At 36.8% G+C, this 18,678-nt stretch overlaps 2 non-coding genes across 2 annotated transcripts; one reads left to right on the top strand and one right to left on the bottom strand.

The window, feature by feature from the left end:
• Positions 1-11,202: 11,202 nt before the first annotated feature.
• LOC148074759 (small nucleolar RNA U3) lies at positions 11,203-11,425 on the bottom strand. The gene has a single exon (XR_015712012.1). It is a non-coding gene; the product is annotated as a small nucleolar RNA U3 (small nucleolar RNA).
• An 818-nt stretch (positions 11,426-12,243) lies between these two features.
• Positions 12,244-12,456, top strand: LOC148074760 (small nucleolar RNA U3). Its single transcript, XR_015712043.1, has one exon. It is a non-coding gene; the product is annotated as a small nucleolar RNA U3 (small nucleolar RNA).
• The last annotated feature ends 6,222 nt before the right edge of the window (positions 12,457-18,678 follow it).

The raw sequence follows: 18,678 nt of genomic DNA on the forward strand, positions 1-18,678 counted from the left end.
ACACTAGATGACGGTCTCTGCACTATTTTCTTTTTTTTCAAACTTAAGTTTTATTAGAATTTTCCACATTAAGGCAAACACACATACATCACAGAAAATAAAAAACACAAAACAAAAATAAAAAAATAAAAAAATAAAAATGGGGGTTGTTCATGTTTCTTACATGCATCTTTCAATATATAAAGTACACACTGATACAGTCCAAGTATTTCACAGGTGTCGTTGTTGTGTAAACAGAGTCCACTTTTTCCATTTTTCTATAAATTTGTCTTCTTGTGTCCTTATCCTGTGGGTTAAAAGTTCCATTTCAAAAACTCCTTTGACAATGTGAGTCCATTCTTCCACTGGTTTTCGTATTGTGCCATTTTTTGGTAATGGCCTTTTTAGCGGCTGCCACTAGTATTTTAAATAAATATTTGTCTTCCTTGTTTACAATGTTTGAATTTAAGCCCAGGTACAAAATTGAACATGCAGGTGGAATATTATAGCCCAAGATGTTTTCAACTGCTTCATGCACATCCTTCCAATATTTCCTGATTTTAGAGCAATACCAGAAAACATGAGCATCGACATTGACTTCGTTACAATCTCTCCAACACGACTGGTCCGATGACAGTTGTCTGCTTTTAATTTTTGGTGTAATGAAATATCTTATTACATTTTTCCAGCAGTGTTCCCTCCAGATACGAGAAGATGTCGTAGAATGCTGCGTCTTCCAAATATGTGACCATTCTTCTTGACTTATACTGATATGGAACTCTTTTTCCCACTTTTCCTTTACATCATTTGTTGTCTTTCCCTTAGTTTCCATCCTTTGCTTGTATAATGTTGAGACAATTTTACACTTCTTGCCGTTATAGGTTCCAATCAAAGTTTGGATTATACCATTTCTGTTTTCATTCATGTTTGGTTTAATTTGTTTGTCATAGAAGTCCCGTAATTGTAAGAATCTAAAGTGGTCTCTGTTATTTAGAGAGTATATTTGTTTCAGTTCTTGGAAGCTCATCATTTTGCCATGTTTTGTGTCTGTGCATATTGCAGTTAAACCTGGATCCACTGCCTGAACTGTAAATCCAGATTATTTGGAGTGAAATTTTTATTGTATGCTATCCAACTGAATATTTTAATTTCATTTTCCAATTTGTGTTTTCTGACCACCTTGAACCACATTTCAAGTGTGAATTGACTTATTGTATCTAATTGGTTACTATATTCCTTCATGGTTTTTCTGTCTCCAATTAGACTTCGAATTTCCTGATCTCTACATTTTTCTTCTAGATTTTTCCATTTTGCGTCAAAGTGTTGGTCACACCAACTTATAATTGGTCCTATCTGGGCCGCAAGATAGTATCCTCTCATGTTTGGTAAAGCCATCCCACCTCCCTCTTTACTAATCTGTAAGGTTTCAAATGTTACTCTCGGGTTTTGTCCATTCCATATAAATCTAGAGAACAATTTGTCCCACACTCTGAATAGAATCTCTGGTACCTCAACTGGTAATGCTTGAAACAGGTAAAGTAATCTAGGTAGGATGTTCATCTTGATTGTATCTATTCTTGAACTCAAATCCAGTGTAAGGGGACCCCACTTTTCTAGGTCAGTTTTAATTTCTTTATGTAGTTTGCTATAATTTTCTTCAGACAGTTTCTTGCATTCCTTGGTCAAGGTGACCCCTAGGTATGTTATTTTTTTGGCAAACCAATTTGTGTTTAATATTATTTTGAGATTCTCAGATGGAGTAAAATTCATTGCCATAATTTGCGTTTTTGCTCAATTTAATTTGTAGCCAGAACAGGAGCCAAATGCTTCCATGTGTTGTATTACTTTTGGAATACTAGGTTCTGGTTCTTGTAAATAACATATTATGTCATCTGCAAAAAGTCCAATAATTTGTTTTTCGTGATTCATTTCTATACCTTTAAGTTCCTTGTTTTGTCGGATTGCTTGGGCCAATGGTTCGATACAAATAGCAAAAAGAGTTGGTGAGAGGCAACAACCTTGTCTTGTAGATCTTTCTAAGGTAATAGGGTCTGATAGACTAGCATTTATTCTTATTCTTGCGGTCGGCTTTTGATTGAGCGATCTAATGCATCGTATTGCTTTACTATTTAGTCCAAATTTCTCTAGTACAAGATACAGGAATGACCAATTAACGCAATCAAACGCTTTTTCTGCATCAAAGCTTATGAGGACAGCTGAGATGTTGTTACGTTCCACATGATCTATTACATGCATAGTCCTCCTAATATTGTCATGCGTTTGACGGCCCTTGATAAATCCGGTCTGATCCTCATCAATTATCTCTGTCATGAATGTGCTGTATCTTTTTGCTATGATGGAAGTGTAAAGTTTATAATCTATGTTTAATAATGAGATCGGCCTGTCGTCTTCACACTTCTCACTGGTTTTCTTTTTTGGGATAACTGAGATGATAGCTTCGCTCCAAGACGGAGGAATCACACCCTGTTCAAGAGTGTAGTTAAATGATGTGTGTAGCATCGGGGTCAGCTGTTCATTGAATGTTTTATACCATTCAGACGGTAAACCGTCACTACCTGGTGATTTATTTGATTTGAACCTTCCAATTGCTCGCTCTATTTCCACTTTTGTTATCGGTGTTGTTAGGAGGTCATTTTGCTTTGTGCCGATGCATGGTAGATCTAGTGAGTTAAGAAAAGTTTTGATTTGACTTATGTCGGCAGAAGGTGGTTGTTTATACAAATTCTCATAATAATTTCTAAATTTAGTTTCTATTTCCTCTAAATCAAAAGTGGCTTCATTTGTTAAAGCATCTCTAATTTTATGAACGGAGCGGTCGATCTGCTGTTTTTTAAGTCTTCTTGCCAAAAGTCTCGTTCCTCTTGACCCCATCTCGTAATATGACTCTTTTAAATACCTAGTTCTTTTTTCTACTTCTGAATTTAATTGTCTTTTTATGTTATCCCTGGTTTCTTGTATCTTTGGAAGTAGAGTGGGGTCCTGGCTGTTTTTGTGTTGTCGTTCTAACCTTAGTCGTTTTTCTTTCTCGTCCTTATATGCTGCTTCTCTTGTTTTTTTCAGTAAAGAGCACTTTGCTATAATATTTCCCCGCATAACTGCTTTAAGAGCATCCCACACTATTGCAGGGTTAACCTCACCATTTTCCTTTTCTTTTTGATATGTGAAAATATCATTTTTGATTTCTTCAACTATTTTTTTGTTGTTCAGAATACCAATATTCAACCTCCACATTGTTTTTTTAACTCGTGATTTTAGTTTAATTTTGAATATTACTGGGCTGTGGTCAGATATATCCGCTTCTCCTATTACACACTGTTGTACTTTGTAAAAATCTTCTTGATTTAGAAAGAAATAGTCGATCCTTGCATAGCTTCCGTTAGGTGCAGAGTAGTGTGTGTAATCCCTGTTTTTTGGATGTAACCTTCTCCATAGATCCATCATACCGTAGTCTCTTAACATGTTTTTCATTGTTTTTGTAACATGGTTCATATTTCTTCTATTGTTGGATGGATCTAATGTACTGTTTAATACCACATTGAAGTCTCCTCCACAAATAAGTGTCCCATTCATTTCTGTTACAATATTGTCAAATAGCTCCTTAAAAAAGACCTATTTCACTGTTTTCAGCATAAACACAAGCCAAAGTTACATTTTCATTCTGAAGTTTTCCTTTTACAATGACATATCTTCCCTCTTTATCGCTCTTTTCTTTGATCAAGTCAAACTTCACAGATTTATGAATTAGTATTGCCACTCCTCTTCTACATCCATGTTTAAATTAACTATGGTAAACATTCTGATATCCGAACTTTTTTAACTTCTCGTGTTCGGTTTTTGACAGATGAGTTTCTTGTAGGAAAATCAGATGAGTTTTTTCTTTTTTCAATGTTGTCATTACCCTTTGTCTTTTTATAGGGTTGTTTAAACCATTTACATTCAACGACATTATTGTTATGGATTCTGTCATGTGTATACAATAACCTTATATGCAATCGCCCCAAAAAGTATAAAAACACACAGAACAATGAAAAAAAACCTTAAACAAACATATAACACACTGACTTCAAAAGGATGGGGTGTAAAAGCCCATTCCTTGAGTTCCCTGTTGGAGGGAGGAGGGAAGTGAGCCCCAGAAGTGTGGGGGCCCTCCCTAGTAAAAGAAAAAGACAGAATAACTGCTATTCCTATACTAGAATTGTCCAACATTAGGTGTTTAGTCGAGCTCCTTCCCCGTCTACTTTGTAAACATTGATCTACTGTTAGATTGAAAATTATTCTACACTATACGTATACGCCATAAGTTAAATTAATGCTAAAAAGATAATAAAAATATAGAGTATAAATTACTAGCCTCATCTAAGAGCTTAAACGTTTAAATACACATTCACAACCAACATTTCACTTTCATACTGATATACACTGTGTCAAGGGTAGCTTGAAACAGACTAGAGATTATTCAGCGACTTAATGAAGGACAGACTGTCTGCTCTGTTCACACCTGTGAGCGTGAAACAAAAGAGAAAGAAAGAACACACTCAAGAAAGGGGGGCTGGAAGACAAAGAAACTTGCCCACACGGCGGGGAGGCAGGGATGTTGCTCTCCAGGTGACTCGAGACAGGAACTAACATCAAAGAACCACTGCCCCGGAAAATACGCCCCCTGGACAGAAACTTTCCCTTAAATATAGAGGGGACCCATAACCCAGGACCGTCTTTCCCGGAGCTATTGACCTGTAGAGCTGCCGGCAAAGATCGAGTCCTTTCGATCGTAAAGTTGTATCTTTGTTTGACTTGTAGCGGCGAATAAACGACCCGTACACTCTGCATTTTGACCTTTTCTCTCGATAAAGCAAAGTATTAAGACCCGGACGTGACGTCGTGTTGGAGCGACAGAAACAGAATAGTTTTAATCGTTTTAAATGGTGCCGTGACCCGGATTTCTTTGGAGATTCTTGGACGAAAAGACGGCGACTGAGGCCAGTCAGACGAACGGGCCCAAAATATGGTAAGCAGAAAACCTTTTATTTTATTTCTGCATTTAGTTTCGTCTGGCTGAGTTAATCGATTTAGAAGCCATATGAGTGGATGGGTTGTGCGTTGATTCCGCTTGTAAGGCAAGCAAACATATAACTTCTTGTTTTGGTTTAATTTTCCATTACGACTCTTGGCACCTAAAGTAATCACAGATAGAACATAATTGGCCGGGGGTTCTATCGAGTGACAAATATATCTCTATTTAGCACGCTTTAAAGGCATTTAATTCACCCTTTTAGAGAGGCTTAATCCCCTTGAGTACGAACGGCGTATGAATGGGAAAAAATAGAGCTTTTTATAGGTTACGCTGCCTTATGAATACTTACGTTATGATAAAAAACAAAAACCAACTTTCTTGATTAATGCAACGTTAACGCTAATGTGTGTTTTTCAAGTTTTAAATAAAGAAATTTATAGCTTTCTTAAATTTCTATTGGCTAAAAAATATAGTTTTTTTATTGTAAGTTTTATGCTGCGAGTTTATTTTTAAAAGAGGGAAAAAACGGCTTACTATATTTATAAAAGAAGTTTCACGGTCAACTGCCGTGGACTTCTATTGGTTGAAAAAAGCGTTTTTTGCTTGTGAATTTCATGTTGCAAGTTTTTTTATACAAATTGTTGGTAATTATAAAATAAGTATTCAAGCGTGTTATATATTATATATATATATACATATATAGTATATAATATTTTTGGGGAAAAAAGCATTTCTTGCGCCGCAAGTTTTACGAATTCAAATACTCTTGTTGTTTCTTATGTTACGTTGGTTGCATAGTGAGTACCTATATTGTGATTAAAAAAAACGACTTTCTTGACTAAATGCGACGTTAATGTTAATACGTGTTTTTCAAGTTTTGTGAAAAGAAATTATTCAGTTTCTATTGGTTTAAAAAATAGTTTTTTCTTGTAAGTTCTATGAGGTTTTTTTAAATGGTAAAATTAACTTTATTTGATTGTCATGTCATAATAAAGTTTGGGATTATAATATAGGTATTCAAGCGTGTAGTTCTCTTATAGAGAGGGAGACGAACAATTGGTGTAAAAATAAATTAAATAAAAATTAAAAATAAAGGAAAAAATAAAATAAATAAAAATAAGAAATGGATTTATCTGAACTGTGGTTAAAATGGCAGTCTTGTGGAATAGGATCATGTGGTGCTGTATTGTTTTGCTCTGTAAGTTCTTATGTGGAAAAAATTGCTCCGTTGGATCGGAAAAATGTTGTAAAAATAAAAATGGGCTGAAAAGCAAAGAAAGGTTGGAAATCTGCCTGATTGGGGCATGCGTATGCCTGAAGAAGATATTCTTGGTGAAAATGTGAAAAATATTAATCTAGAACTTAAAGTCATTAGGAGGAGAAAAACAAGCATGTTGTTTAGTGAAAAATACAGACTGGCTTTGTTAGAAAAAACTAAAACTGATAGAGACAGATTTTTTGTGATTATGGAAATGGTAAAAATGATAAAGTTAAATACTGAAGTGATGGCACCAGTGAAAGCTGTTAAAAAGGAAGTTGTTGATGAAAATAATGTAACTGAAAAAACTGATTCACCACCACCTTACCTAGAAGATGGAAACCAAAATGTAAACTCACAAATGTTGTCTGATAGATTGCAAAAAATGGTAATGAAAGAGAAAGTGAACACACAGGCTCCAGTGTTCAATGTTACAGGAGGGCAGCTGATGATGGATCAAGATGGTAATGAAATAGACAAAACAAAAATGATGAATTTAAAAGAGATTATGGATAATGTAGCAATAAAAACACACAGGCAAGAAATTCTCACAAGAGATCTGTTAGCCACAGCAGAAAAAACACTTAGCAGATCAGTTGAAATGGCAATTAGACAAGGACAAAATAAAGAAGATGCAGATGCCAGTGCAGCCCTGACAAGTGCACTAGAGACTATAGAGCAGTTGCGTGAAAAAACAAAGGACAAAGCAGAAAAATTGAAAAAGAAAAAGTACAGTGAGGGAGAAAGCAGCAGCGAGGATGAGGAACAGGACAAGTATTGCAAGTATAAACTTGACCCAGGCACACCATTGAAACCTTCTAAACATACAGTAAAAACTAGAAAAGGTGAGAAAGGGACACTAAAAGGGAGATCAGATGGATTGGGAACAAGCCTTTCTGGACAATTTCCTTTACTGGTGAAAAGTGGAAGAAGGAGGGATTATACTGATTACGTCTCAGCAACTATGATGGATGTACAATGTCTGAAAGAAAAACTTCCTCCTTTGGAAAAGGGAGCAGGTCAGTGGATTAATGTTTTTTGCAACAATATGACAGGAATTGTATTGGCTATTGGAGATTGGAGACAAATTGTTACAGCATGTGTGGGTGCTGATAAAGTGTCAAAAATAGAAGAAGAAGCAGGAACAGAATGCGAGCCTCATCAAACACCATTCTCTCATCATTCAAGACATATATGGCTGGCCATGAGGGAGGCGTTCCCTACAAAGGTGGATGTGAATGAACCAACGTCATGCATGTACAAAGATGAAGAAAGTGGTAGTGAATATGTAACACGTTATAGGACTAAGTGGGAGGAACAACTGGGTGGTCCACTAACTGACAGTCACCTTGCACTCTTCAGGGGGGCAATTGTAAAGGGATGCCCAACTTCTGTAAGAAAAAAAAACGTTTAGAGGCTATAGTAGGATTGGATAAAAAATCTATAATAGAATGGGAAGAATATTTAAGCCATTATGTTAAGATGTTTAACGAAGAATTGAAAGAACAAGAAGAATGTGACAAAAATGACACAAGACAATTGAATAAAACAAAACTCTCTGAGCTTCGTCAACAGGTCAAGGAAAGACAGAAAGGAAAACAAATGGTACAACTGCCACCAATTACTGCAGCCCCACAGTATTTCACACCACACGACGACTGTTGTTATTCATGTGGGCAACCAGATCACTGGAGTAATGAATGTCCTTTCTACCTTTAGCATTATTTAACAGCCTAAAATACAATAATTCATAAATCTTGTTTTCACCCCCCTACCTGATATGAATCCTCAGCCCTCAACAAACTAATGGTAGAATAAAATAATAGCTAAAAATGACAGAGTAGCAGCAAGACAAAATAATTCAATTTTTAAGGCTATTTTTAACTGAATGTGTTAAGTTGTGTAATTACAGGAAAGGAGATGTTTTAAATCAGCTCAGAGGCTGGAGCGAGATGTGTTGTGAGGACAGTTAAAACAAAGGACACGGACCCCTGCTGACATTCCTCAAGTTGTAAACAATTCCACATGAGCCATTGTGCAACAGAGGAGATGATGTCAGGCTCATGGAGAAAGTGACTCCTGTGTCCAGTTGTAGGTTGTAGGTAAGGAGAAGAATTTTGAGTAGCAATGGAGGTGTGAATCAGGTTGTAGAAGTGGAGGTGTGAATCAGTTGCTGAAATGGTCATTTAAGAAAGGTCTCTGGGTAATGAATGATAAAAACAGTTGGTCAAAAGGAGAGATGTTTTTTGGGGCAAGACGATGATGCACAAAAGACTCTATTTGGCTTTGAAAAAACATTGCATTACAAAGCCCATGAGATGTTTTTTATCAGGAATTTGTTGATTACAGAAGTTGAATTTATCAATGAAAGTGAAAATGGTTACTTTTGCATCCTTACTGTACAATGCTTTACAATCTCATTTAGAAGACATGGTTCTGACAGGGAAGTCTTCGCAACATAAATAAATATTGGTGACATTCATTTGAAAAATGACTTGAAAGGTTTCATATAAAATAGATGTAGGTTTTAATTGAATGGTAATGGAATGATTTCCAAAGTTCAGCACAGGTGAGGTCAGACAACATAACACCCCAGTTTCAATTTTGCAGAAAGAAAAGTTGTATGTTTTTCTTGTATTTAACGGATATGTCTAGTTCTCCTTTTACAGTTGAAGGAGACAAAGGAAGCCTTAAAATGACCTAACAAAGGTCATGGATGATCCAGATTTAAATTACCATTCAGGTGGAGATACCTGGAATGTGATACAGCAGGGGGTGGCACCAACACCAGTGCAGAACAGTCACACCATCTTTTAAAGAAAACCTGGTAAAATAACATCTGAAGACTCTCACAGGTTCCACAAGAAGGACTACAGCAGAGACGGTGTAATTTAACAGGGGGAGTTGGATCAAGGTGATTTTTGAGATGATAAGACAACAGTAACCCAAAGGACAGGTAACATAAGAAGATGTTATGTGTCCTCGAGGGGAGGTTGATGTATGGATGGCATGAATGGAATGAGCAATGAATGAACAGTGAACAGTATTGGTGACAGTGATGTTCCTAATTTGGGGATTCCTGGTTTTATGTCCTAAACGGGGGACGCCCCGGGTAAATCAAAGTGAAAAAGAAAAGAAAAATGAAAAAATAAGCAAACAAAAACTAAGAATGAACCTAAAAACTTAAACTACACTAACAATAAAAATTAGCTCATTTAGATTAAAACTAAAACTGATCTAGATTTAAAATAAACGAAAGAAGAAATAAAATGTATATTAAAAGTAGAAATAAAAAAAAATATAAAAAATGTAAAGAACCAATATGGAAATAATAAAAATACAAAATAAACACGAACAACAAAACAAATGGCGTAAAAGAACATGTATTGTGGTCGACTCATACTGCCAGATAACAGGCAGAGGGCAGCGGACGTGTATATTACTCTCTCCAACCAGGGTCAAAATCAGTGGACGCAGGATTTTCTGACCTGGATGAGTAAACGCACTCAGAAGCATCAACCACATTCCCCATCAGAAGAAACAAGCGGATAAGTACATGGGGAAATTACCCAATTCTATTACATTAATAAAAAACTTTTTTTGGTCAGAGCTACTCCTGAATGAAGGTTGTTTGTGTGTAGGTTCAAGAAGATGGACTCGGAGAAGATCGAAGAAGACGGATTTCTGGGATCGGTTTTTCCTCTGCACGCCTGGAATCGGAACATGGACGAAGAGGACTAGATGACGAAGAAGAGCAGTCACACTGACTATGGAAGATGAAGAACGAACAGACCGACTGCAGAGGATGATGATAACGATAATGCTGATGGACTGGACTACTGAGAAACATGAAAGAATGATGAAGGACCACTTCTGAATGAGGCCAAACTTTGTGTCACCGTTTAAAAATAATAATTAATATTACAGACAGATGATTATATTTTCGGTTATACATATAGCGTGTGCAGGTACATGATAATAATATGTGTTGGGAAAATGATAATATTAGATAAAAAACGATAAAATGTTGCTGCGGAACAACCATTGATTTAGAAAATTGATTTGAACTTTTGAAGAAAGAATTGAACTTTTTGTTTATGACGTGACCTGTAAAGGCCACGTCAACAGGGGGAGTTGTTAGATTGGAAATTATTTTACACTATAGTATACGCCATAAGTTAAATTAATGCTAAAAAGATAATAAAAATATAGAGTATAAATTACTAGCCTCATCTAAGAGCTTAAACGTTTAAATACACATTCACAACCAACATTTCACTTCATACTGATATACACTGTCTCAAGGGTAGCTTGAAACAGACGTAGAGATTAATCAGCGACTTAATGAAGCATCTGTCTGACTGCTCAGTTCACACCTGTGAGCGTGAAACAAAAGAGCAAAACGGAACACACTCAAGAAAGGGGGGCTGGAAGACAAAGGAACTTGCCCACACGGCGGGGAAGCAAGGATGTTGCTCTCCAGGTGACCCGAGACAGGAACTAACATCAAAGAACCACTGCCCCAGAAAATACGCCCCCTGGACAGGAATGTGTTTATTTCCTGTGGTTCTTTTGTTTAGGTTTAGCACTTTGTTTCAGTTTTTCGGAGTAGCGATGTGTTCAACTGAAGTAGTGTTCATAATTGTCATTTCTGTCCAGTCAATGTGTGGTTTTTGTTGAATACTAATGTGTTTTTGGTTTTCCCTTTATTTCTGTTATAATTACTAACTGTGTTTTGTTGATTGCAATTATGATTATTTGGGGACTACGTCAGTTGTAAGGCATTCGCTGCCCTGTCTGGCTAAACAATAAACTATATTTTCTGGTACTTGTGTTTGCCTGTATTCATTTGTCGGAGGTTTCTACGCGTAGGGTCGTGGGTCTATATCTTTAGGTGCAAGTCCTAAAGTGGCGTTGTTGGGTACTGATTAACACCAGTCCACCGTTACTCCCCGGGCTAGTGTAAAGAATCGGTTACAGAAGTAAAGAAGGATCATCAATGACAGAGAACATATGAAGTGAATCATTATTCTCTGTCTGCTTCACACTCAGGAAGGAATATCACAACTCTTCATCATGGTTAGTGACACCAAACACTTTAGTAACACATTTCTTAAGTTAAGAACTATAGAAATGATCCCTGAAAGTATAGTCTTAACTTAACTCTGCACCAACATCACACTCCATCCTCACACCAAACCATTACAGTGACGATCCAAAGGTGACCTTTGTGTTGAAGGAATGGCTTCATAAAAATCATTGTAAGGACCTGGAGTCTCTTAGTCAGTCTCCAGATCTAAACCTCATAGATCACAGATGTCAAATCAGTCCAGAAAAGTGCTTGTTCTTTGTAGTGTAGTTCACAGAAATAAAGAACATTTTACTCAAAATGATTCAATAAATGACATTTGTTTCTTATAATATTGACTTTACCCCATGTGTGTGCAAGCTTTATGGTTCATGTGTTTGATATAAACATACATTTCATGTTGTGTATTTAATAGTGATGTGTTGATGAAGCCAAATGAAACAGTGTCATGTTGTTTAGAGGTCAGTAGGTGGCGCCATCAGTTTAAAAATTATGTTTCATTAGAAAAGTTGTTCAAAACAATGGAAAATAGTGCAGAGACCGCCATCTAGTGGACACTTAAAAATAATGACACTGCTTCATCAAGCTAAGAAGTACAAAGCACTTTCAATACTTACAAAGTATTTTATTAATTGACTTTTGTTTATTATAATATTGACTTTACTTTTTGTGTTTTTTAAATAATGTAGAAACCTAGTTTGAAAGTATTGTGGTGCATGTGTTTGATTTGTAAATACATTTCATGTTGTGTATTTAATGTGAATCACACAGTATCATGTTTGTTCAAATTAATGAATGCAGAAGAAAAATAATAAATACAAAATCAACCATCACTATAATAGTTTGGTGTGAGGATGGAGTGTGATGTTGGTGCAGAGTTAAGTTAAGACTATACTTTCAGGGATCATTTCTATAGTTCTTAACTTAAGAAATGTGTTTGTAAAGTGTTTGGTGTCACTAACCATGATGAAGAGTTGTGATATTCCTTCCTGAGTGTGAAGCAGACAGAGAATAATGATTCACTTCATATGTTCTCTGTCATTGATGATCCTTCTTTACTTCCTTGTGCAGTATTGAGAGGAATATGATCAGAGTGGTTGTTGGTTCATAACAACTAAATGTTAAACCTTTATGAGTTTAGCAGTAATGGTGAGATTAAGCCTCATGAACCACTGAAGACTTCCATTAGAGTAGTTCATCCTTAACTAAAGCTTTAGGATTCATTTGCTCTAACAAACCATCAAGTTTGGCATCATTTTTGCTTAAAGGATTCAGAAGCAGAAACTTTTATTTGTCAGATTCATTGATTTGTGAGACTAGTAGAGATATGTGTTTGTATTTTGTTAAAAACCTGAATATTTAGGGGCGCTGTTGAGCATAGCAATGGAGTAGACATGTTTTTTGGAGCTCCACAGAACGACTATATAAAAGTAATTTTTTCAGCGCACTTTTTGGAAAACATTCGAATTTTACCTTTGCTAAACCATATGCCTAAAAACCCAAACTTTGAAATGGCTGGTAAATCAAGCAAAGGTGGGCAAACAGCGACTCAAGCCACGAGGCCTTCGCCTTCGACGCCGACTTTAGCCCCGAGCTCCATTGAAGTAGCTTTCCTGAGAAGGAGTGTCTCCGCACCCGACGCGTCGGTCACTGAATCGCTCAAGATGGAACTACTATCTTCGGTGCGCAAGGATTTACTTGAAATCCTTCAAACAGAAGTTGGCGCAGTGTTGGAAAGTGAGATGGCGGTGATTCCAGCGGATATTGGTGCAGCGAGAGCGGAGCTCAAAGAATACAGGTCGACGATCAACTCTGAACTCTGACCTCTGAACTCTCCGCCATGAAAGCTACGGTGAAGGATGTGGAAGAAAGTTTGTCAACGTGCACGGATGATGTTGTTTCACTCAAGAAGGAGGTGAAGCGGCTCACGGGGGTCGTGGACCAACTTCACAATAAATGCGAGGACTTGGAGGCGAGGTCGCGGAGGAACAATGGAAGGATCGTCGGAATCCCGGAGACCCGTGAATGCAACACCGAGTCTGTGTCCTTCTGCAGCCTTTGATCTGAAGGACGCTCCTGGACAGAACCGTCTCTCCCCGCCTGGATCTACAGAGGGACGCCGGTCAAACACCATCATAGCCCGCGTTCACTACTTCCAAGACTGTGAAAACATCCTGAGACTCGCTCGGATCAAACAACGCATCAGTGTGGACGGAGTCAGCATCTCAGTGTTTCCTGACCCGACAAGTGTTGCCAAAGCACGCGCGGCGTTCAATGACGTCAAGAGTCGGTTTCGTGGAGTGGACGGGGTTCGCTTCGGATTTGCTTATCCTGCCCGCTTCAGAATCACCTACAAGAATGTGGAGAAATCCTTCTACTGCTGCAGAGGCGCGAGTATGTCAACAAAAACATCAGTGGAGCCTTAATTGTATTAAGTCAAGTTCTGTTGGGGCCAACTTTAGCTTCCTGAGCGTGTTAGTGCAGATACCTTTTATGGTAGGTTTATTTGTTGATGTTGTTTTTGTTTGTTTATGTTTACTCCATACAGTTACAAGTGTATTTACACCCATGTTAAAATATGAGTCACAACCCACTGTCTTTAGGTTCAACACGTTTTATAAGCTGGAACGTAAAAGGAGTGAACATCCTATTAAGCGTAACAAAGCTCTTACACACCTGAAGTCATTAGGTGGAGAGATAATGTTCTTACAAGAGACACACTTACGTCCAGAAAAACACTCAAAGTTAAAGAGGGGATGATAGAACATCACTCTGATTATGGGGATAGGTCAAGAGGAGCTGCCATACTTATTAGAAAAGGAGTCTGTTTTCAACTAAACAATTTCATATCTGATAACAAGGGAAGATATATCATAGTCGTGGGTAGATTGTCTGGAACTGAGGTGGCACTAGTTAATGTTTATGGCCCTAACTGATCCTCACTTCTTCTCTAGACTAATAGCAACTATTCCAGATCCTAACAAATATAACATCATTTTAGGAGGTGACTTTAATCTCGTACCTGAGCCAACGTTAGATAGATCCTCCACTAAACTTCAAAATAATTGATCAAAATCAGCAAATACAGTAAATCTCATTAAACAATCTTATGCACTTACTGACCCCTGGAGGAAATTAAACCTCACTACCAAACAATATTCTTTTTTTTCACATGTCCACCAATCGTTTTCGAGGATAGACTTTTTTCTGATAGACAACAGAATTTTGCCGTGTGTAACAAAATGCCAATACCACAGTATTGTGATTTCCCATCATGCACCAGTCCAACTGGACAAAGCATTTCCAGACAGTGCACCAGTTCAACGCACATGGCGTCTTGACCCGCTCTTATTGTCAAGCAAAAACTTTCAACATTTTCTCTCGGATCAAATTGATTTCTTTCTTGACATCAATATTACTCCCGGGATGTCCTACACTTCAATCTGGGAGGCACTCAAAGCTTATCTAAGGGGACAAATTATTTCATTTTCAGCAAATGTCAAGAAAGAAAGAACTAAACGCCTCAATGAGATACAGCAGAAATGATTACAATTAGATAAAAAATGTGCATCTCAGCCTAATCCATTCTTATTCAATGAAAGACAATTATTACAAGCCGAATACAATCATTTAACCACTGTCCAAATTGAGAAACTCCTCCTGAAAACAAAACAAACCTACTATGAACACAGTGACAAAGTGGCTCGACTACTGTCACCAAATCAAACAATCGGCAGCAAATCGTATCATTTCTGAAATGAATACAGCTGAGGGTTTGACATCTGTACATCCACAAACTATTAATGACCAGTTCAGAACATTTTATAGTGACCTTTATACCTCTGAGACTTCTGCAACATCATTGGAGATTGAGGACTTTTTAGAAAATATGCAAATTCCCCAAATGAATAAACAAGAACAATCTGTTATAGACTCCAGAATAACAACAGAGGAAATAACTCTAGCTATAAACTCAATGCAAAGCGGAAAAGCACCTGGTCCAGATGGATTCCCCACTGAATTTTATCAAATGTTTTCAAATAAACTTTCACCTATTTTAAGTCAATTATTTGAAGAAACACGTATAACTTTAAAACTACCACCAAAAATGAATCAGGCAACTATTACAGTTATACCTAAAAAAGGAAAAGACCCGCGAGAATGTGGCTCGTACCTTACCTTACCTTACCTTACCTTATCTTACCTTACCTTATTTTACCTTACCTTACCTTACCTTACCTTACCTTACCTTACCTTACCTTACCGGCCCATAAGCCTTCTCTGCTGCGACTATAAAATTCTCACTAAAGTTCTGTCTCGTCGTCTGGAAACAGTGACCAAAATAATCCACCCTGACCAGACTTGTTCTGTGCCAGGTAGGCAATCTTTCTTTAACATGCGACGTTTACTTAATATTTTATATAATTCCCATTCCACTGAAATGCCAGAAGTTGTTATCTCACTTGACGCTGAAAAAGCATTTGATTGGGTGGAGTGGAAATACTTATTTACAGTGTTGGGAAAATTTGGTTTTGGTTGGAACTTTATATCTTGGATCAAAATAATCTATTCCACACCAGTGGCTGCAGTACACACTAACTCAATAACATCAACGTATTTTAAACTTTACAGAGGAACAAGACAGGGTTGTTGTCTCACCTTTTCTTTTTGATTTAGCTATTGAGCCTCTGGCTCTGAGGAAAGAGGAGGAAATCTTTGGAGTGTTGAGGAACAAGGAAATTCATAAATGTTCACTATATGCTGATGACCTTTTGCTCTATTTGTCTAATCCAGTTGTTTCAATACCTGGAGTTATTGAAATATTAAAAATATTTGGTCACATTTCAGGTTACAAATTACATTTTTCAAAAAGTGCTGTATTTCCAATCAATGATCTGGCAAAATCAATCGACTATAATATCTTCCCCTTTCAGTTAACAAACAAATGGACCTACTTGGGTTTAAAGATGACACATGTATACCAAGATTTCTTCCACAATCACTTCAAAACTCTGTTTGAACCAAAAATGACCTTTTAAGGTGGAGCCACTTACCAATCTCATTAGCAGGAAGGGTGAACACTATAAAGATGACTGTTCTTCCCCGATTCCTCTATTTCTTTCAAATGATTCCTTATTATTTACCCAAATCTGTTTTTAAGGAACTTGACAGTTTAATTTCTGCATTTATATGGAACCGATCGGTGCCAAGAATGAAAAAATGTTTTCTGGAAATTCCAAGGTTGGAGGGAGGACTTGGTCTTCCTAACTTTATGTTCTATTACTGGGCAGCAAATGTGTGCAAATTTGCATTTTGTGTTGGTGCATGGCGGGAAAAACGAGGTCCACTTTGGGCTAATTTGGAAATAAATAATAATAATGCCATTTCTCTGCTAAGTGCTACACTACCAATAGGCCAGCACCAGATCTCCAACCCTGTTGTTAAAAATTCTATAAAGATTTGGAATCAATTTCGGAAACATTTTAATTTAAAAGATTTAAGTACATTCTCTCCCTTATTGAATAACCATCTTTTCCCCCCATCCGAGATGGACACTGGTTTCCAGGTCTGGCACAGTAGTGGACTGGTATTTCTAAAAGACTTGATTCAAAATAATCATTTTCTAACATTTGAGTATCTACAACAAAAACACAATCTTCATAAAAGTAATTTCTTCAGATATCTCCAAGTCAGGAGTTTTGCCAATAAATATCTTAAATTCCCACTTGTGCAATCCAACAACACATGCAATGAGATTCTTTCCTTAAATCCACACATAAAAGGTAATATTTCCAAAATATAGAGGATCATGCAAAATGTCAAACCTCTGTCATGGGACAAAACTAAGCCTGGGAACACGATTGAAACATTAAATGATCTGCAAGTTTCTGGCAGCGTAGCTTAGAGTGTATCCATTCGTCATCTTACTGCATAAAGCAACGTCTCATACAATTTAAAGTGTTACATCGTTTGCATTATTCAAATGAGAGACTTGCTAAAATCTACCCAGACGTCAGTCCACATTGTTTAAGATGTTCTCACAGACCAACTACTTTGGGTCATATGTTCTGGCATTGTCCATCACTCAAAGGTTTCTGGAGTAGAATATTTGAATGTATTTCCCGCATGTGTAAAAAAGCAATAACACCTTCTCCACACATGTGTATATTTGTCGACCTCCACCTGACCTCTCTGTAAATACAGCACATGCAAACGCAATTGCATTTTCCTCATTGATGGCAGCAGACTTGTTCTTCTGCAGTGGAAGTCAGACAAGCCACCATCATTTAAGAGTTGGGTTCAAGAACTTCTCTCTATGTTGCAGTTAGAGAAAATAAAATACAGTCGGTCAAATTGTCTGGAGAAGTTTCATGAAACCTGGTCTCCTTTCATGCAGCATGTTAAAGAGCTGAACCTTACATAATACTTGAACAGTTTGGCTTATATTTTTATTTTTACCACCATATGTATGGAGTATTGTTTTTTCTTTTTTTTTTTTTCTTTTTGTCTGTTTGTATCAATGTATACTATTATGCATCATTGTTCCTTTTTGAGTTGATTTTGATTTTTTGTTGATTTTGGTTTTCTGAGACCGCGGGGTGGTTTTCTACGGGGGTGGAGGGTGGGATCTTTCTTTGTTTTTGTATTATACCTTTTATTTTACTTATTTTGTGTGTGTGTTTCAAAATGTATGTCTTAATATCTGAAAATCAATAAAAAGATGTTTAAAATATATATATATATATATATATATATATATATATATATATATATATATATATATATATATATATATATTTTTAGTCCATTGAAAACGTTTTCTTGACTCCCGTCTGGCACAACTTTTAGCCATGATGAAACATTTTGGCTAGAAAAAAACTCAATAAATTCACACTTTCCCATAATGCCCAGAGACAATTTCTCTTAATGAAGTTTCAACATAAAGCATGTTGAAGTAGAACCTCAATGTAAATCAGCTCTGATAGTCCCTGGTTCAAATTGTATTTCAATGCAAACAAAGGCCTTATCATTAGATTCTTGAACGTACTGTAGTATCTTTAAATACTTTTATGGATTCTAGGGAACCCTAGCAAATCTACATGTTGTTAGACCCACAACCTCAACTGCTGGAAGATTTGTGTGATTGAGTTTGACACCACTTCTCTATTGAGTCTGGTCGAACTATTTAAGCTCATTTTTATCTTCCCTGTAACATGTTTACAAGAAACTCGCCTGCTCTGATGATGAACTGTCCTGGTTCACATGTGGAGTGTTGCTGTGCTGCCACACATGTGTCCACTGAGCCGTCCACACAGAAAA

The sequence above is a fragment of the Callionymus lyra genome, chromosome 7 (assembly GCF_982586985.1).
Source record: "Callionymus lyra chromosome 7, fCalLyr1.hap1.1, whole genome shotgun sequence".
Taxonomy (NCBI): Eukaryota; Metazoa; Chordata; class Actinopteri; order Syngnathiformes; family Callionymidae; genus Callionymus; species Callionymus lyra.